At 45.6% G+C, this 22,148-nt stretch overlaps 1 long non-coding RNA gene across 1 annotated transcript in view; it reads left to right on the top strand.

The window, feature by feature from the left end:
* LOC146799445 (uncharacterized) overlaps window positions 1-9,239 on the top strand; it is a 35,353-nt gene extending 26,114 nt beyond the window's left edge. The window contains exon 2 of the long non-coding RNA XR_014968910.1: window positions 8,140-9,239. This is a non-coding gene — a long non-coding RNA (uncharacterized LOC146799445). The remainder of the gene's footprint in view (window positions 1-8,139) is intronic.
* Window positions 9,240-22,148: the final 12,909 nt, after the last annotated feature.

Here is a 22,148-nt window from a genome sequence, read left to right as displayed (position 1 = left end):
GTGCATTTCAGACATTGAAAGAAGCAATTGCTTCAGCCTCAGTGCTAGCAAATCCAGACTATACAAAGAGATTTCTTTCTGTTTTCTGCTGCCACAGAGGATTCCATAATATCAGTCCTTACGCAAAAATACCCGATGGGTCAAAATCCCATCGCCTATTTTAGTGGACTATTAGATCCAGTAATGAAAGGTCACTTTCCTTGTGAGGGAGTGCTTGCAGCAGCAGCTTTTGCAGTAAAAAAGAGTGGTACTATTACAACAGGATGCCCTGTGACACTGTATGTTGAGCACTCTCCATTCGCTGTGCTGCAGAAAAGTAAAAGTACATTGACCACTCAGAGCGACAGGTTATGAAGAAATACTGTCAAACCCTTCTATCTGCATTCAGAGAGTACACTTAGTCAATCCTGCAACTTTTTTAGTGCACCCACTAGAGCCCACTGATCATGACTTTAATATAACATTCGTGGAGGACGATCACCTGGCACATGAAGACCCCTTGTCTGATTGCAGACAATAGTTTATTGGTAGTTCCTCATGGATAGACCAGGAGACAGGCACAAGACATGCAGGTGCAGCTGTTGTTGAAGCTATTGGTACACCTACTGATTATACCTTACACACATTGCACCTCTTTCGCTTGCCATCCCAAGACTGAATTAAAAAAATTGACAACGGCTCTACAGGCTTGCCAGGGTCAGCCAGTAACAATATACACTGGCTCAGCATATTTAGCTTCCACAGTTCACTCAGGGCTGTAGAGATGGGAACCGCGAGGATTTCTTAAACCTGATGAGACACCATTAGTGCACCAACATCTTTTAGCTGACCTACCTTATTGCTGCATTGCAAATACCATGTCAAGTAGCAGTGATTAAGTGCCAGGCACACACAATAGGAACAGATTTGGTGTCTCAGGGAAAAGAAGCTGCTGATACATCAGCGACGGAAGCTCGTTTATATGCAATGAAAACGTGCAGATGATGAGGATGAGATACAACACTATGAGAATATTTCTATGGAAGCATTTAGACATTCAAAATGCAGCACCACAACATGAGAAAGATCTCTGGAAATCAAGGGGGGGGGGGGGGAGTGACTGGATTTCCAGATCTCCTTTATAGATCAGCAACTTCAGGCAAAGCTATAATGCCTCAGTCACTACTTATAACAGCCCTGCGACAACTTCATTTACCAGCACACAATTCTAAAAGAGTAATGATGGATGAATTGAATAAAAGATGGTTTATTCCTAATCTAGGACCATTCGTTGATTTATTCCTAGCTTGCTTCATGGCATGTGTGTTATCAGTACTCTAATGAGAGGTCACCAAAAATGCCTTCATCCTCCATTCCAAGACCAATAGGTCCTTTCATAGAGTTACACATAGACTTTGTAGATATGATACAAAAATGTAATCGATATAGGTATTTGTTAGTGGTGGTGTGTCCGTTTTCACGATGGATTGAAGCAGGACCCTGCTCCAGGTGTGATGCTGACCAGGCAGCCAGATTCCTGGTGAGAGAGGTCATAACGAGGTGGGGGGTCCGGCGGGAATATGCAGCGATAATGGCAAACGCTTTGCTAACACAGTATTTCAGCACATTACTACATTATTAGGAGTGGAACACCAGTTTACCACCCGGAGAGTAATGGAATTGTTGAGAAGATGAATGGATTATTGAAAGCAAAGTGTCAAACATTTGTGAGACCATGAAAAATAATTGGCTTTTCTGCCTTCCGCCTTGCTCTGTATGCATTGAGAAATGCCCCTTCAAAGGATCATCATTTGACCCTACACCAAGTCGTAACAGGTAGGCATTCTTATTTTTCCTTTAAACGCAATCAAATTATTCATTTATGTTAAATAATGAAGGCTCAAATTACAGAAGAACTGTGTCTATTGGAACAAGATGCTCAGGCAGAGCTTTACAGAACATTCTACTGTGAGCTTCACATCAAGATTCCATGGAATGGTGAGTACCAATAAGGATGGAATGAAGGGGGAGAAGAGGGCAAGGGAAAGCAGGTTAGAGGGGAAAAGTAGGAGGGGTGATATAACTTAATATTACAACACGTCTCCCTTGCACAAGGAAGAGCAAGAAGAACATGGGGAAAAATGTACAACACGGTAGAACAGAAGTATCACAGATACATAATGCTGAACAAAAAAAAGGTTACATTTCATAATCCGTTTGCCAACTAGGAGGACGATAATTCCTGACTTCCCAGGATTCTTCAGGACTGGAGAGGGATGCATCTGTTCCTTCATCCTTGACAAACTTGGGAGTGCACACTTTGGAGCATCTCGCAACTCTGTCCATGCTCCAAGTACTGCCATCTTCCAATACCACAGTTGTTGTTAATGTGTCTAATTCTTAATGGTTTAGAGAAAGCAGAAACTTTAAAACGATTTACATTAGGTCTCTTGATAACAACCCACTCCCCTTCATGCCACTCTCTGTTGCATGTACCCCATTTCTGGTCATACCGGGATTTGTAATCTGTTTAATGACTTTTTACTCTGTCTAAGACAGTCATTCTGTCTATGCAAACAGGACACCCACCATTGAGCCAGCTAGGGGTCAACTTGGAACCAGGATTTCTTCCCTTGAGGGATACAAAAGGAGATACTCCTGAAACACCATTTGGAGTAGTATGGTATGACATAACATGTTCCTTACAGCATCATCAACAGGTTCCTTGGAGACAAGAGCCAATTGGATGGTATCCTTTATCAACCTGTTGGCTCTTTCCACCAACCCATTGGCCTTCGGAAAATAAAGAGAAGATCTTAAGTGAGTGATGGACAACGTTCCTTCAAACTGTTTCATTTCATGAGAAGCAAATTGCACCCATTGTCAGTAATTAATGTGTTCGGAATACCTTCTTTGGAAAAAATGTCTTTAAGAAATTCAATAAGTGCAGGAGTGGTGATGCTTGTAACAGACTTGGTGGCAATCCAATGAGAGTGATAATCAATTAACACAAACCTGAATCTCTGAGAGAAATTGAGCGAATTGAGGTGACAAATGATATCCAACCCCAACTAATCCCCTGGCTTGGAAGGTACGGGAAGGAGTGGGGCTTTACGAGTGATTTTAGTTTTATCACTGGAGCCACAGGCCAAACAATCCTTCACCACTTTTTCTAGCATGGCGTCCATGTTAGGAAACCAGTAGCTATTTCTGATTTTACTTTTTGTCATACTCCTACCAGGATGACCCTCGTGGACAATCTCAATGATACGTTTGTACATGCCTCTGGGGGGTATGATTTTATTGCACCTGTTTATATTGTTGTCAATGATGGACAATTTGTCCTTTACAATCTAGAAGGGCCTAATGTTCTCAGGAACTTTGTTGAGATTCTTGGGCCACCCCTTACTGATGATGACCTTGAGGGACGAAAGGGTGTCATCGTCCTGTGCACATTTTTCCCATTCACCCTTACGGATGACTGGAATAGCTATGGAAATAATTGCATAATCAGAGGGCTCAGTGTAGGAATCTCCACTCTCAATGGGAAGTGTAAACAAACAGTCTGCTACCTGGTTCCTGTCACCTTGTACATATATCATGTTGTAATTAAAACCTTGTAGACCTAATGCCCACTTAGAGATACGGGGTTGGCCTTTCCGATGGATTTAGTGGAGAACATTGGCAATAGAGGCTTATGATCAGTTCTTAAGGTAAATGGGATTCCCCATAGAAAGAATTTTAAAATGGTTTATTGCCCAAAAACAAGCAAGAGCTTCCTTCTCTATGGTAGAGTAATTACGTTCAGGATCCTTAAGTGTTCTGGATGCAAAAGCTATTACCTTTTCTCTCCCATCAATAACTTGTGTGAGTGAGGCACCCAACACTTTCATGCTAGCATCTGTGGTTAAGGTGGTTTTGGCATTGGGATTAAACATACTCAAAAGAGGGGCTTCCGTGATGGCTTGCTTGATACATGTGAACTCATTTTGACACTCTGCACTCCAATCAAATTGGGTACCCCTTCTTTAACAAGGTCCTGAGTGCATGCACATGGTCAGCAATTTTATTTACATACTTAGACATGTATTCCACTAAGCCTAAGAAGAACTTGAGCTCTTCCTTATTGGAAGGTGCCGGAGCTAATTTGACTAGTTTTGGGACTTATTCCCTCAGCTGTAATAGTGTGCCCAAGACACACTACTGACTCCACCCCAATTTTACATTTGTCTTTCTGTGTGGTAAACCCGGCCTTGCTCAGTCTCCTCAGAACATTCTCCAGAACTTTGTTGTGTTCCTCTATTGACTGGCCATACATTAGAATGTCGTCCGGAAAGCATAATACCTTTTCAGCACCCTGCAATATGTGTTGCATGGAACACTGCCGCGGCAGATGACAGCCCGAACGGCATTCTACGGAATTGGTAGGCACCAAATAAAGTTATGAAAGAAGTGAGAGCCTTGGAATCGGGATGAAGAGCTACCTGGTGGTAAGCCGATGAGCGATCTAAAACACTATAGTACTTTGCTCCCTGTATGACACTGAGCATATCATTAATATTAGGTAGAGGGTGCCTGTCCACCCAAATATTAGCGTTTAGATCTCTCAGATCAACACATAACCTAATACACTTACCCCGTTCCTTGGCTGCTATAACAATGGGGGCGGGCCATTCGGAGCTCTCAATCCTCTCAATGACTCCATTGGTTTCCAACCGGTTCAATTATTTTACCAGTGGGTCTCGTACATGCAGCCAAACAGACCTAGCCGTATGTATTACAGGCTTATACTGATCTTTAAGTTTGATCTTTTGGAGGTAATCTTTAAGTAAGCCTAATTTGTCTTAGAAACCTTCAGGGAAATTCTCACATATGTCACTACCAATAGCTGATTTGTCAACAAGATAGACAGGTTCTGGGGCATTGGGATCCAGTTTGATCCCTAGATCTTTTTGGTGTTGCCACCCCAGTAGATTGGAACCATTTTTTGTGATCTACACTTTTCCTATGGTAGATCGGTTCTTGGAACTAATCTGCATAACAAGCATTCTAGCCAATGATATGGGGTCATTATTGTAACCTCCGGGATTGATGTCGGGAGGCAAAAGAGTGTATACCTTTTCCTTAGAACTTTCCATAAAATGGGATTAATTAATCGGAGTATAAGGGAAGCATGAATCCGCAAACACCTTAAAAGGAACTTCATCTAAAAGTATATTGCATGTAGGATAATTGCTGTTGGAGACTCCTACTTTATCTGCAATTTGAAAGATGATATCTTCGCCCAGAACCCCTTCACAATTGACCATGTGTGTGACATTATTTTTTATGTCCCTGCAAATTTTGGCAAAGTGCCCACGCTTGTTGCACTTCCTGCATATTACTCCTCTGGCAAGACATCCGATATTGTTGGCCAAATGATTTGAGTTGCCACATCTGAAACATTTGAATTTTGAAGGTCCACTTTTTTGCTTCGGATTTTCAATAGTTGCAGGTTTGTTTTTATCTTCTCTCCCCAATACCTTATATACACTGTTATCATTAACTTGCTTGATATCTACAGTATCTCTCATTTCACTCCTACAAAAGGCGGTATGGTCTATGCTCTTTGCGATGTGTGTGGCTTGTTTAAGAACCGGAGCATCAGCCAATAACTTTTCTTATCACTAGTACACCTCACCAGTTGATCCCTGATTAAGGATTCTTTCAAAGAGCATGTTGCAGCTAACCCTCTCAACACTGCTATGTAGTTATTTACTTTCTCATTCTTTCCTTGTGACCTAGAGAAAAATTTATGGCGTTCCAAAACCACATTAAATTGTTACCCAAACTGAATTACCAATTTCTTAAGGGTGTTGTGATAAACATCAAGTTGAGTATGACCCAGGGTATCCTCATTGATTCTTTGATTCTCCTCTGCAAGATCAGGAAGATTATCAAAAAATTCTCTGGCATGTTTACCCAAATTATGTAATCGAATATGTTGTTTTCACACAGAGGAAAATCGATCACCACCTATGGCAATTTAATGAGATTCAAAAAGATTCACCCATTTTTTCCAAGGAATAAGTGGCTCAACCACATCATTCAAGAAGGAAGGAGGTTGTTGCATATCAAAAGAAGCCATGGTTAAGCAGAAAGGACAGAAGAAAAATACTCAGAAAAAAAGGAGTGATGAAAAAGAAAGAAGAGCAGCACAGAAGACGTAAAGGAGAAACTGAGAAAATTAGAACACGACAGTACAATCAAATTAAGTAGATGCTGATAAAAGTACTTTCATGTGATAAACAACAAAGGCTAGTACATATAAAGGCATCAAATTGAAAATAAAGTTTCATGAGAAATTTCTACACACAAAATGACTAATTTTCCTCATAGATGGTAATTAGTTGTGCCTATCAGCGAAGGAAAGGCATCCTGCAGGGATGATTGATGTGATAACTGTAAAGGCTCCTCAGCAGGAAATAAACTGTACATAAACAATATACAACGATAAGGTTTCCTGAAAAATTCTTACACAGAAACTGAATAAGTGTATAACCAAATGGTAATTAGCTGTGTCTGTCAGTTAATGTTGAACAAGTGGTGTGTTGACAGAATATCACCTCAGGAACTCAGTAGTCGAGTTAATTGACTTAAAGACCGTTAATTGTCCCTCCAGGCAGGGAATAATAGTTCTAAAAAGGCTGTGGCCATCAGCAAAAGAAGGCACCCTGCAGTTATTATTGCCTCTCACAGTAATGATTTCTCAGCAGGAAGCCAGCCTTTGAAAGACTTCATAGCAGGAAGTCCGCTATTGAAAGAGGAGTACACAGTAAACAACGCTGTGTCCATCAGCAAAGAAAGGCACCCTGCATAGATGATTGACATGAAAGTGTTAAACTTTGGTTGGCAGCGCGCAGAGCAGCTGACTGGAAACGGTGTGAACGAGTGCCGAGCAGCTGACTGAAAATGTTGAGAAAACTGGAAGCCAGGAAACTGCACTATTTACCTCAGAGAGAGAAAGAGCCAACAGTTCGTTCGACAGGGAAATTAATATTCCCCCAACGCTTGGTGACCGCAGGCAGAAGAGACAATATGCTTGAATCCAGCAGGCAGGCAGGTGAGTCACCCACAGCACTCGAAGATCGCAGACAAACGGCTGAGAGGAAACCTGGTGGGTTAAAACGGACGCTTGCGTGCGACAATGGCAATCAGCTGTGCCTGTCAGCGGTGAGGACAGCTGGCAGGCGGCTCCGCAGCAATCCGAAACCTCCCGGAGAGGCCCTGAAGGCAGGCAAGCAATCCCAAAGGTTGAGACGGACACAAAGCCTGCGAACCCATGGGGAGGACAGGTGCGATGAAGGCAATACCAGGGAGTCCACGGAGCTCACGGAGAGAGAAAAGCAAAGCAGAGCCCAAAAGCAGACTAAGGACACGCCCACTAGAACTGTTCATGTGGAAACCGTGCAGACAAAATCACAGCGTCCTCAACCACTCTCGAAATATGGAGTACAGAACACTTGCTTGAAGAGCTACAGAGGAGAAACGCTGGCAGCTGGTGACGCAAGAACCAGGGGAGAGGCTCATGGACTACCCCTAGCGCAGCAAATCGTCGCCAAATTGTTAAATAATGAAGACTCCCAATTACAGGAGAACTGCGTTTATTGGAACAAGATCCTCAGGCACCAACTGACGAATGGAGCTTCACAGAACATTCTACCGTGAGCTTCACATCAAGATTCCATGGAATGGTAAGTACCAATAAGGATGGAATGAAGGGGGAGAAGAGGGCAAGGGAAAGAAGGATAGAGGGGAAAAGTAGGAGTAAATTGGGAGGAAGCAGTATTGGAACAAGGTATTCTAGGGAGATCTAATCCACCATCCACCTGTAATAATTATTCGGCCAAACCACTGCCCCCTGATTGCGCAGCCAGGCCAGTATTCAGTATTGAAGCATCAGTATTTGCCAATAATAAATGGTTTACAGGAGCTAGGTTTTCATGTAGGGCCATATCTTTATGGAATGGCACAGAAACAAAAAAATCATTTGAGATTTGATGATATAAAAGCATCATGTCAGCAAGTATGAGATGAAATGTACAGAGATATACATGGACTGGAACTAAACTTCATCCTAAGCTGGCTGTGAAACTAATGAGATTTTCTCTTTGCTTTCAGGAAAATTGCAGCAAAACCTTTTACAATGTCGATATGCAGGATGGTACCTAAAGCCCTATGGATTTTTTCTGGCAGTGTGGAGCTCAAATATACACTCAATTACCCCCCGACTGGAGCGGAATCTGCTCTCTGGTGACTTTGCATACCTCATCTAGGTAATACCAGCAAAAGAATTAAAATATTTGCATTCCATGAGTAAAGCATCAACGTTGCTGCATCATCACAGAAGAAAAAGGATGGATGAGTACTTTGGAACTTCAGTGTGGCAGGATGTGCCCAAAGAGTATAGGTTGTTCAATGACGGCCAAGCATTTTTTGGGAGTCTGATACCTGTGTTTCAAGCAAAAGCAACTGCTCGCTGGGTTCAAATCACCCGGTGGGAATTAATGAAAGCAATAAATGCTACTGAAGATGGCTTTAATGCAATTAAAGAACAGTTGCGTTCAATCAGACTTATGATGATGGAAAACAGATCTGTTATGGACTTAATGACAGCAATCAAAGGAGGAGTATGTAGGAAAAATGTATTGGGTATGCTGTACTTTCATACCGGCAAATGAAGAAGATGAAGGAAATCTAACTCTGGCGATATTGACTTAGCATAATTTGCATACACAGATGAAGAAAGAAGGGGGTGCTCCAGATGAGTGGTTCGGGGGCTGGTTTGATTGGATGCCGTCCTGGATGTCGGGTTTGTCTAAGGCCTTGTTGCCTAAAAAAAGGTCTAAAATGCAGAGTGACTTCAGTGTTTTTTCTTCCCATTGTATTCTGGCTGAGAAAACTTTCTGTCTTGAATATGTAACAGGAAATTCAGAGCAGCAAGAATGATCTAATTGTTGTCTGTAAGTTTGGCGTGAGAAGTCACAAACACAGGGAAAAGCTGCAGGAAATGTATGTAATCTGGATGGGACATAACAGAAAAGCAGGAAGCTTTTTCTATTGTTCATATTGTATTAGAGTTATGGAAGTTGGCCAAATATGTATTATAAGACGACTCACAGTGTGTGTAAGTTGAGACTGACTTGTGTTTTTCTTATAGCACGTCGTCGCTCTTCCAGCTATACAAGCCTGGCATATGCAATAAACCTGTTTGTACTCCCTTTTGTTGCAGATGTGGTGATTAATTGATTTGCACTGCTTAAAGGAATTTTTCCAGACAACTGCTTTAGGGGGCCCAAATCTGTGAGCGTGGATCAGAGATGTCAGAATATATCTCTTGTGAAGCAGCAGCAGCATGTGATGGCCTATAAAAGATGGGTCTGGTTCGGGAATCCTGGCAGACAGGCAGTTGTGCAGGCCTCGTACATATACGGGTAATATAATACCTGGCGGCTTTTGAGTCCCTTTTTACTGCAGGACTTCTATTTCTTTTCTTATGAGTGAAATAAACAACACGGAGAGAGAAATGTTGAGAAATGGACACTTTAATGGAGAAAATATTGCTTTTCTTTTAGGCTCTTCGAGCCTGCATGCCAGATCCCAAGAAACAAAACAAGCATTACATAAACCCGTGACCCCTGCGCCATTAGTAATTAAAAAAAAACATCAAAACGGGAGGGCGCCATACTGAAACACGGAGTAATGCTTGTGTATATAAAACTTGTACGCCCGTGTAAATTGCGTGTGACGGCCTGTAAAGCGCATTGAGCTGAATGTTGCAGGAAAACATGTCCTGTCTGCAGAAGGAGAAACCATTAAAGAAAGTAGTGCTTATAGACTAAATAAGATGTACTGTGTAACAAAGGAAGTAAAAGGGCCAATCGCCATGGGAGGTTACAAATGAAGACCAGGTGTTACCAAGGAGGGACTAACAAGCCTATTTACGAATCAGAAGCCAGCATTTAAGAAGGACAATGGCACAAGCCAATGACGAATATGGGCGGAGAGTGGGCGGAGCTTCCACTGCATTATAGCAAGCCTCACAGAGCGAGCACTGCATGCGTGCTGCCGCTAGGCTCGACTTAAAATTGACAATTCCCAAATCTCTGATAACACTCTGTCATGCAGAGTGATCCCAGAGTCGGGTACGGAAGAGACTGACGAAGAGCATTGCTATGTCCCTTACTTAGCTGACCCTCTTCTTTATTTTCAGCCCGTCCTGGGAGGGATTAGAAGTGAGGAGGAACTTCAGCTCTATTATGCTTTAGAAAATGCAATCTTTTTGAGTTATGGGCCCTTTAACCGGAGAAATCACTTGGATCACGTGACTGCAGATGAAAATGTCATCACTAGCGAAGGGTCAATAAGGAGAGAGACTACCCCGTTGATTGGGAAGTCAGAAGAGGAAGATACCCGTAACGCCGAAGCAGAAGGCAAACAGACCACGCTGGTTAACAGTTTCCAGTGGGATCCGGATCAGCCAGAAATAGTGGGATGCGGTCTCGTCAAAACAGTGGATCCTGGGGAGGGGAACATGGTGGCCAGTCCGTAGCTGGTCGCGAGTCTGCTGTTCTCCCGTCTGCCCGCCCGCAATCTACCACATTAAAAAGCCGATGCCTGCCTGCAAGTTTGCCGGGGACTTCTGGGGGAAAAATCCCAGGGATTATGCCGGACTAATAACGGAGTGTAAATAATTTCATTCTTCTTACCGAATCCGATATACCCGCTCCCTCTATCATCGACGGTGACTACTGGAGGTTCGGCGCTTGCGCTGTCTCCACCGGAGGAGCTGAATCGCTTTGCCCGGCCTCACGGGAACTCAGTTGCTGTTTCCCTGTCGGCATTATCGCGGTGGGGGAGACCAGTGTTGTAACGAGGTCCGGTTGGACAATGAGGCGCGAGGGTCAGTCCCCCTATTCCCCCCCCCCCCGTTAAGTGGGTTGATTGTTTTTTTTTTTTTTTTTTAACGCGAAAGAACAAATAGAGGGTCTGCTGATAATTGCCTCTGATCATCCCCTGTATTTTCAGCACTCTAGCGTAATTCTACCTCGTCAGTGTGTTCCCCAGTGTGTTCATAGACATTATCAGCCTAAATGTGTGAGGAGGGGGTTTATTATTCTTCCCGAGGGCAGTAGGGGCACTGTCAGAAAGCAGGCGGGCTCAGAAATTTCAATATCCTCAGAACCCTGGCCATAGGTAGGCATGTCTTAGTGGGCGTTTAACCAGCACGATTACAGATAATTGTATTCCTTTTTCAACCTTTAGCCCTACCTGCTTTCGTGAATACAGTATTGAGTCTAAAACAGCAATAACTATTCTGGGCTCAATTAAACTTGGCGGAGAGTTGGCCAAACGCTGGGGTCAGTCAGACACCGCAGATAGCGTAGGGAATGATTCTTCCTATCACCATATGGAGGCAGAAAAATCGTTTTCAGGACAACAGTGTGATCAGTCTGGAAGAATAAAAGGCAGTTAAGGGGAAACCCACATAAGGGGCTTCTGCTAGGTATAGACACTACCGATCCGTCACTAGAAGGGTCTGTCATTGAGCCCGCACAAGGTAGAAGGTACAAACTGAGGGCTAGAAGCCTTTTAGGGAAAGAGCTCCCTTTACATCCCTCTGCGCAGCTAACTCAGTCGGCACAGCCCCCCCCAGATTGCTGAGCCCGTAGTAAACCACTATAAAACAAATAAATCAGGGAAAATAACCCCTGTGAAAAGCATAAAAAAAGACAAAAATCAACCCCTCCTAAAGATAACACCCTCACTGAGGTCCTATTTTTCGGCGAAATCCCAGATAGATAGGGACCAAGGCAAACAGGCTATGGCACAGGGGGATAAACTGTCGACCTCAAGTCCTGCTGTCCCACTCTCAAATAGATTTTCCATACTAGGCAAAAAGACTTCTGATACCTGTGGGATGGAGGGGATAGAGGGGATGCAGGGGAGCAATCATATAGAGGGGGGAGAGATGAGGGGTGCCTCTCTAGATGGAGGGGTGTCCAACCCTGAGGGCGCAGAGCAGGGTGTAGAGCAGAGCCCCGCTACGATACAAGGAATTTTAAAACGCCTATCGGCAGAGATTAGTGACCGCTTTTCCACCTTGGAGCTTAGCCAGAGGAAGATCCAAGAGACCTGCTCTATCTTAGAGGAAAACTTGACAGCACTAACAAACCGGATGGAGATGTTGGAAAATAAAGTGGAAGAAATGGACCTGGTGGTTAAGGATAACTCCCAGGAAGTGGTGAGGCCTAGGGAGAGGGAGCGGGATCTCTCCGATAGGTTGGAGAGATTGGAAAACACTTTGAGAAGGAACAATATAAGGATTTTGGATCTGAAAGAAGGACTGGAAGGTGATAATCTCAAAGCCTACGTAATAGACATTTTGATGAAAGCATTCCCTCAGATTGCTTCAGCAGCAGTCTGGGAAACTGAAATTCAACGGGTTCACAGAGATCCCTTTAAGTTGAACCCTGCACGAAAGAAACCAAGAAAGATCCTAGTCTTTATTCAGTCCTATCTTCTGAAAGAGCAACTTCTAGGGGCTGCCCTTAAACTCAAAACCATACAAGCTGGAGATGCCTCTTTTAGGATTCGATCCGATATATCAAAGGTAACAGAGGACAGAAGATGGGAATTAGGGAAGCGGATGGAGGCTCTAAGAGAGCAGGGTGCACCGGTGCAGTTGAGGTTCCCTTCTTTCTTGAAAGTCCTCTGGGCTAACAAAATGTAAAATTTTAGGTTTCCAGAGGAAGTGGATGGTTTTCTGACACAAACTAAAAATACTTGCAGCTCTTAGGTGTGGAGTTATGCTTAAGAAAGCTTGGCTTTGATGGTGTAGCTTTTTCTTCTCTTCTTTTTTTGTTTCTAGGACGGGAGAACTCAGACTCATAAGGCAATAGATATTGCTAATGGTCAGACAGGGAGGGTTCCCACGGGAAGGTCGGAGGGGGGTGGGTGGGGTGATGGGGATTTCTTACACGTCTGTTGTTGGGGAGCATTGGGAAAAAAAAATAATACATAGCTTAATAAGGTACTCGTGACATAATGACCTCCAGTAGCAGTCAGAGTAGTGAGTGGGATCACGCAGAAAATGGTGGGTAGTCCTCAGTATGGAAGAACACAGACCTTGGGGCTTCTAACCTAGAATGTTAACGGTTTGAGGGTTCGAAGAAGGCAACGTTTAGTTCTTCAGTACCTGAAAAATAGCTCAGCTAGTATCATTCTGATTCAGGAAACCCATCTTATGCTATCTGAGTGCAAAGCACTATTTGGAAGATTGGGATGGGTGGATAAGGTTATAGCTTCAGATCAGCTATGCTGTTCGAAAGGGGTAGCAATTATACTTAAATCCAACTCAGCGATAGATCTTATTAAGTCTCAAGTGGATGACCGAGGACGCTGGGCTATTGCCGAGATTAAGATTCAGGGCTGCAAATACACCCTAGTATCCTTTTATGGCCCTAATGAGGATGACGTGGGGCCTCTAAATAATCTGCGCCTTGTGCTGGCAGACTTTGAGTCCCCTCTGATAATGGAAGGAGATTTTAATGTACTGTTAGATAATAACTTAGATCTTCCCCACGGGTACAGGTCTCTGCACCTCGTGTTAAAGCCCACCTTGTGTCCACTCTTACGAATTTAAATTTGAGTGATGTGTGGCGGGAAATAAAGGGCCAGAATAGGGAATATTCTTTTTATAGTAAAAAGAACTCACATTATTCCAGGCTCGACTATATATTCCTGGATCATTCGGAAATAGATAAAGTCATCCTAATAGAATATCAGCCTATCCTTATTTCGGACCATGGAGCTGTAGCCCTTATTTTAGACCTCCCACAAGAATTTCCTTTGAGGAGGTGGGCCCTAAATAGGAGATTTTACTGCAGTCATCTACTCCAGGTTTTTTGAAGCTTGCAACAGCCTGTTTTCTAAAAGATAATGTGGGGTCGACGTCTCTGAACAATGTTTGGGATACATTTAAGGCCTGGTTAAGGGGTACATTAAAGGGGGCAATATCGGGTTGGAGCAAGGCAGAGAGGAAAGATCTGTCGGATTTAGAAACTCAAATAAAAAAAGCTGAAGGTGACTTAAAGTTTAGGACCCCTCCTGGTAAAGTCTATGAAAATTTAGAGAAGAGACTGGAAGAGCTGCAGCTACAATTTAGACTCAAGTAGGAGGAGATTCTGATCCAAAAATGGGAAGTTAGCAAGATGAGAGAATTTGAACAAGGGGAGAATTGTAGAAAAATATTAGCCATGAAGACTAGAATTGATAGATCTCACAATTATATAAAAAAGGTTAGAGCAAACGCCCAAGTAATTGACGCCAAAGATAAAATAGAGCAGGCTTTTGCACAGTTCTTCCAAGAGTTATATCAAGAGGAAGAAGTTGCCGCCAAATTAGACATTGATAAATGGCTTATAGCTAAACAACTGCCAAAACTCTGTGAGGAAAACCAAATGTCTTTAAAAGCAGTAATTACACTCAGGAAATTGTTTATATGTATTTGTATCGATATGTCAGAAAGATATGTGCCTTGAATATGAAAATAATAAAAACAGTTTATAAAAAAAAAAAAAAACAGTAATTACAGGGAGTGAGATACTGACAGTACTGGAAAAAGCTAAGAATGGTAAAGCTCCCGGTCCAGATTCAATTCCGACGGAGATTTACTTAAGGAAGAGCTTGTCCCTGTCTGGTTGGAGCTATTCAATGATATTTTGGCAGGTAGGTCTCCCATGCCGGCTTCTTGGAGCGGGGCTGTCATAACTCTGATATTAAAACCTGGGAAAGGCCCAATGCAATGCCAAACGTACCGGCCAATCTCGTTATTAAACGCTGATTATAAGATCTTTGCAGGGGTACTGAACACTCGATTGTCTAAGATAGTAGGTACTATCATACACTAAGACCAGAAAGGTTTTCTCCCGGGCAGGCAAATGTCAGAACTAGTTTACACCTTAATAGGAGCAACAGACTTAGCAGTTTCACACAGTCAGCCACTTTCCATTATCACGGTTGATGCTGCCAAAGCCTTCGACCGTGTGAGCTGGGTCTTTCTAGATGGGGCTCTGAAGGTTTTTGGGTTTGTTGAAGGGTTCAGAGAAGTCCTTAAAAAAATATATTTCATCCACTGCTCAGATTTTGGTGAATGGCAGTTTATCTTCCACGGTCAGAATTGGTCGAGGAACTAGGCAGGGCTGCCCACTATCTCCTATACTTTTTGACTTATATATTGAACCTTTCGCACAAAGCCTATGGCAGAATATAAAGATAGCCCCTTTTGTATCGAACGGGTTTGAAAGGAAGGTAGTTCTTTATGCAGACGACCTGGTCTTATTTTCTTCAAATGTTGAGGTCACTCTCTCAGAGCTTCTGGTTGAGGCCCGGCTTTTTGGGAATCTCTCAGGATATGAGATTAATGCAGAAAAAAACGAGATTATGGCCTGGAATATCCCTGATCACAGGAACACTTTTGCAAAACAGCTCAGATATCTTGGAGTCATAATCACTCAAAATCCTGATAATATTCCAAAAGTGAACCTAGACAGGGTTTCTAAAGAGGTGGATGTCTTATTAAAGAGATGGCAGAGTATCCCACTCTCCCATTTTGGTAGAGTTAACCTTGTTAAAATGTGCATCCTCCCTAAATATACCTGCTTATTTAATAACATACCGCTGGAATTTGCAAGGGCAGACCTGCTCAAAATTCAGGGTAAGATCTCTTCCTTCATTTGGGCAAGTAAAGGAATTCGGCTCTCTTGGAAAAAACGTAGACGAAAACTTCAGAGTGGAGGTATGGGTTTGCCGGATTTACAATTATATTCATGGGCCTATCAACTAAAAAACTGTAGGATGCTTTTGCAAACGCCAGATGACACATTAATCGGGAGTATGTTTAAACCTATGCTAGTAGGTATAGCGGAATCTGGGTTTATGTACAAATTTGGGTCCCTCAAATTCTTTCAGAAAGTACGTCTGAAGACTTTGCGTGCGGCGGCCAAGCTTTGGTCGACTTGTCGGGGATGTTTCGGACTTTCTTACTATAGTGACTGGGCCCCGGTGTGGGATTCCCCTGGTACTCCAGATTGTCTATTAGATGCTTTAGTTCGTCCTTTGATTGAGGCGGGAGTCACGCATTGGAAAGACATTATGCAGGCTGATGAATGTCACCCTTGGGAATACTGGAATGCCACCACCGGAGGTGCCCTTTCAAGGTTTAAATTTTACCAGATCTCCTCGTGGAGTAAGGCACAAAGCTGGCCCTCTCCGGTTGAACTCTCAATAGAAAATTACTTACAAAAAGTGGCTCTATGGTACAACTATTTCCTCTCTGCAGCAGATATTAAGATGAAGAAGCCAAATCAAGTCTGGGATAATTACTTGCCGAGCGAGGAGTTGGATGAGATATGGCAAGTATCTATAGACACTCTTTACCCACTAGTAAAATCTGCTGCACTCAGGAAGAACCACTTTTTTACCATCCACAGGTTATACTGGTCCCCTCTTAAGATTTCAAGAATAAAAGCTGGTGGAGAAGCAAGATGTCTTAGATGTGGCACTTTGAATGCGGATGACATCCACATATTTGCTTCCTGCCCCAGGCTCCATGAATTTTGGGGAAGAGTGGGTAAGACCATCACCAGGGTGCTGGGTCCTGCTGTGGAGGTAAGTCCAACTTTAATACTATTCGGGGTAGCGCCCAAAGTTGAGGGTCTACATACCCTAAAGGGGGCACAACAGAAGTTATTATTTTACTTGATACTCTTGGCTAGGAGAGAGCTATGCAAGTTGTGGCGCCAGGAGTCTCCTCCTTTATGGAATGCTTGGTGGAACTCTGGTAAATACTTTAGATCTTTAGACCAGAGAGTAAATGTACACAGAGAAAGACCGGATATTGGGTTATTCTTGAATCTGCTAGATACTGTATTCTCTGCTTAGATAGGAGTTATTAAGGATCTGGTTTGATTCCAATGATTAAAACCTCTGGGTCAGCTCAGGTTGAGTATTTCGGGTGATCCCCGAAAAAGAAAATACCGGCTGAGACTGTAATCCACCAAGCTATTAGTAACAGAGGCAGATCAGGTCGAGAGGTTGCTATAGCCACGGAGGTCATATGAGGAAAACAACCCACAAAACAGTGGATCCTGAGAGTCACGAGCAGACTCTGTAGACGTCAGGAGGCCAATGTCCCCATGAATCGCCCTGCCACGTTCCTGGAGGAGCGTGGCTTGCACAGGTACGTGCAAGTCTCCGGCAAATAGGTGATGTACAATGGTGCCATAGGGAAGGGAGGGGAAATTGAGGCCTACCCGAAGCCATCAAATAACAGGACACTCATACCGAGTAACTGTATGGCGGAAAGACCCGAGCGGTCTTCCTCCATTTATTTGATCACCTCAGGCGAGCCCGCCCCGAGGAGTGGTGCAGTCACAACTTTGTAGGGGAGAGCCCGAATGGCTCTCTCCATCACTCCTTTTCTTTAGCGAATACCAATCACATTAACATCATGCTCAAGGTAAGGTACACACAAAGTCACTGAGCCGTTGGCAGGGCGCAGGGTTCGACTGCAGTCCATACCTCTGGCTCCAGGAGCTGGAGCTGGACCCTGCTTTGGCCGCACACAGTCTAGCGGTTCACAAGCAGCATTCTGACCTGGCCTGCCATCTGCTTGTGCTGCTCCGCCAGCCCCGGTCTCTTCATGGCTCCTTCTGAGAGCTGGTGAAAGCAGCAGACTGTCACTCTGGGAGTCTCCTGCTGGTTCAAGTTCAGTGAGCCCCTCTTGGCCAGGACAGGGCCCGTGGACTTTCTTGAACCATGACACGTTCTGGTTGACCACACGTGCATCCTTCTGTACTGAAACCATGGTCCCCTTTATGCTGATAACTCCGTGCTTTGGACTCGTAAGGAGTTCGGAATTTCTAGCCTGGGTGTCTGTCTCTCACTATCACGTAGTCACCCATGCACAGAGAGGGTGTCTCGGCACCTTGGACGAGGCTTCCTTAGGGTTAGTGTTCTCCCTGCGGGCATGTACAGCCGCGTTGTCCCTTTCTGTAGGGATCCAGAAGGGGTCGGTCAGGATGCTGTCTTTCGGGGACCTCTTCAAAATCAGGTGAGATGGTGCTGTGTGGGGTCTACCGATATGCGTGGAGGAACTGGTGGAGTGATTTTTCTACGTTCTCTCCTCTTTCCACTGCAATTCATAACGCCCGGTTGAGAGTCCTCATGAAGCGCTCGACCTCTCCATTTGCTTGGGGCCATTGAGGGGTGATCATCCGGTGTCGAATGGCCTTCCCTCTCAGATACTCCTGGAACTCTCTTCCTTGGAATGGGGGCCCATTATCGGACTTGATCTCCTCGGGGAGGCCCAGTAGTGCGAAGGTCTTGTCGAGGGCAGCTTGGACTTGAGAGAAGGCTGCGGATGTGACCACTTCCACGACTGGAAACTTCGAGTAAGAGTCTAGAAGCACTAGAGTGCTGAGGCCATTGGAGAAGCTGCCAAAATCGATGCTGATCCTCGACCACGGTGTTTCACTGGGTTCCACTGTGATGATTGGGGCTGGAGCGGGGTCCCCGCCTGTGATCGTGTATGAGTGGCAGTTCCGAATCTTCTCATCCACCATGGCTTCCATGCCAGGGAACCACACCTTAGAGCGTAGGCGTGCTTTGGTTTTCGCCGTGCCTTGGTGCCCCACATGTGCCAATTCGATGACTTGGCACAGTTTTGTCGAAATTACCATTAAATGGCCCCGCAGCATGACGCTGTGCTCCCCTTCACTCAGTTCGCTGCAGACACTCCATAGTTGCTGTCTTGCCTGAGCGTCTTGAGCTGTGAGCACATGCGCCCCATCCAGGAATTGCATCCATCCGTTGGTGAGCAGGGCTTCCTTGAATCACGTCAGGTTTTCGTCCAGCGCCGTAGCCATGGCAATGTCCTCTAACGTCCGTGCCTTGGGGCATGCTTCTTGAGTAACCATCCTGACGAGTGCCTCCGTGTGCTCTTCTTCAGTGTGCGGTTGACGCAGATCTGTCATGTCTGAGTGTCGTGACCGATAATCGGCAGTGTTGTTGGCCTCAGGGCGAAACACGATTCGAACTTGTAGGCTTGCAGTTGGACTGCTCACCTTTCTGCTCTGGGGGGAGCCAGCCGTGAGGTACCTACAAACAGGGGAAGTAGTAGCTTGTGATCCATGACCACACGAAATTCCTTCCCATAGAGATACAAATGGAAATGCTGGCAAGCCCAATTGATGGCCAGGGTTTCTCTTTTGATCTGGGTGTATCTGGTTTCTGTGGCCGACAAAGCATGGCTGGGCATATGCGACGGGTGCCCACGTGTCACTCTCACTTTCTTGGAGGAGGGCGTCCACGACCAGTTTGGTGCGCCTTCCGGGGTGAAGGTATGCCATAACTGACTTGTCCATTAGGGTGGTTTTGATGGCCTGGAAGGCCGTGTTGGCTTCTGCTGTCCACTCCCAGGCTACTCTGCTGCATGTGAGGGCTCGTAGTGGTTCAGACAGTGAGGCCAGGTTCGGAATGAACCTGCCACAATAGGTGGCCATCCTCAAGAAGCTGCGAGCTCCGTTGGTGTGGTGGGGGTTTGTGCTGACCGGATGGCCATCGCTTACTTGGGGTCCACTCATAGTCCCTCCCTCGAGAAGAAGTCAACTGACTCTTGGTAGAAGGAGCACCTTGCTTTGTGGAGGTTCATGCTACTGTCTACCAGATGTTGCAGAGTGTCTTGTAGATGTTTGTGGTGATCTTCCAATGTACTCGAGAACACCAGGATATTGTCACTGAGATGGATGACTCCTGGCAGGCCAGACAGGGTCTCCCTGATGGCCTTCTGGAACACCTCGGCGGCCGACCATACCCCAAAGCTCAGCCTCTTGTAACTCCGGAAGCCTACGTGGGTGGAGAACGTTGTTGAGGTCCGCTACGATGTCGTCCATTGTGGTCAGGTGTCGTTCTCTCTTGACGGCCTGGTTGGGGAGGCACATGTCCACACACAGCTGGATGGCCCCAGGCTGTTTGGGCTTCGGCGAGATCACCAGCAGCGACACCCACGGGGTTCTATGATGCGCAGATCTTCGAGCTTCTTCAGTTCAGCTTCTACTTGCGGTCCTAAGTTAAATGGCACTATCCTGTGCAGTCAATGTGCAGTTTGGCCTGCTTGTCTTTGAGTTGTGGGAATTCTTGCATGATGGCGTCTGCATGGGAGTCGTGCACATGGTTAGCAAAGAAGACTAGACCTAGGTCTTCTGCTGTGTGGCACCTGAGGAGGGTGCCCTTTCTTCCTTCCGTGATGTGGAACCTTGCCCATGTTGTGTGCTTGTCGCTGTTGACTTCAATCCTTCCTCTTAGGGAGAGCGGGCGTGTTCCGCCATAAGTGTATATTCTTGCCTTGGTGGGAGAGAGAGGAGGGCGTGGTGATAGACGCTCGAACTGTTCCGAGTCCATGACATTCACGATGCCCCGGTGTCGATCAGTGCTTGGTCAGGGGAGCCAGCCCACATGACGAAGCAAATGAGGGGAGGTCGCCTTTGCTTGTCAGCACGGTTCACAGAGGATATGACAAACACTTCGGCATCATCGCCTTCAGTGTCGAAACCAGGTCCGTGTGAGGCACTTTCTTCCTGGGTGTGGAGATCATCGATTGACAGCTGCTGGATGTTTGCCGTGACTTGGTGAAAGCTGACTGGGCTTTACCGCTCCTGCACACCTTCTCTAAATAGTTTTGCTTTCCACACCAGGAGCAGACCTTTCCTTTGGCATTGCAAGGGCCTGTCGGGGAATGTTTGGCTACGCGGTTTCCAAAAAGCCGTCCTGTTTGTGCCTTTGTGCTAGTGCATATCGTGTTCAGCCACCTGTGAATGGCCTCGACTCTCTCTTCCTTGACCTGGACAGGCCTGGGAGCATATGACATGGTGGCGCTCCGGTTAAGGGCGGCTTCCATCTCGTCTGCTCGGGCATTGGATCGCTCATGTGACTTGGCTAGTATGAGGATGTCATCCAGTGACATTTCAGGTTGGCGGATGATCTGTCGCCTTAGTGATTTTGATCGGCATCCTTGGATGACCTGAGCACTTATCTCCTCTGTTTGATCTGCGAACGTACATGTGCTTGCTAGCCGCCACAGTCTTGCATAGAACATGTCCACCGACTCCGTCTCGGACTGCCTTCCGTGCCACAGCTTGAAGCGCTCAAAATCTGGGTTGAGCTGGGGTCAAAGTGTCGGTCCAGTGCTGCCACCGCAGCTTTGTAGTCGTCCTTGTTTCCGGTATTTGGGAGTCTTTCGAAGAGGTCATAGAGTTCTCCACCCCGTAGTATATCAGTAGCAATCTCTTTACTGTCCCATCTGTTTCTCTCGTGCCTCTGAAATAGTGATTGAAGTGCCCTATCCAGGCTTTCCAGCATGGGGCTGCCATCGCGGGGTCTGTAAGTTCGTTGAATGGAGGAAGCAGGGTCAGCTGTGGAGCTGGGGGGTGCTGCAGTGCTCATCTGAGGGTCAGCAACGTCTGCTTGGGGTTGCGTGCTCATGGTCGCTTATCTGTGCGTGCTGGCACTGGCTTGTTTCTTGAGGGCTCTCCTTTTGTTGCATCCCTTGTAGGTCTGAGTGTTGTGGTTTGTGTGAGTTCGACACCCAGTCGGTTTATGCTGTCTCCACCCCTTGTTTTCCTTTCTTTACACGACTATATTGTCTTTTATTTATTATATCTTTTTTTCCAGGACAGGTCCAGCACTTGTCTTTAATATCCTCCTTCACCTGTCCCTCTCTCTCTTTGTATTTTGTTTGTGTGTGTTTTTTTCTCAGTGTGTGTTGACCTTGCAGCTTGCCTCTCAGCGTGTGCGTGACACGTGGGGCCTATCTCCAGGTGTACTTGAAATGGGCTCAAGCGCTTCAGCGCTGCCCACTGTGGCCTCCTCCGACCGGTGTGAGCATGTTGGGAGACCCTGGGTGGGGCCGTGCTCTCCGGAGCAAAAGCGACTTCAGGCAAAGTCGCACAGCAAGGGTGCGTCTGCCATCGGCTCAGCAGGGTCCGAGGCCAGTTCCGAAGGGACGCTCCAGCACACCACACATCAGAGCAGCTGGAAGACGGCTCCACCGAACTGAGCAGGTCAGTCGG

This window comes from Triturus cristatus, chromosome 9 (assembly GCF_964204655.1).
Source record: "Triturus cristatus chromosome 9, aTriCri1.1, whole genome shotgun sequence".
NCBI lineage: Eukaryota > Metazoa > Chordata > Amphibia > Caudata > Salamandridae > Triturus > Triturus cristatus.
Note: the sequence above shows the minus strand (reverse complement) of the source record. Positions and strands in the feature narration are given on the sequence as shown.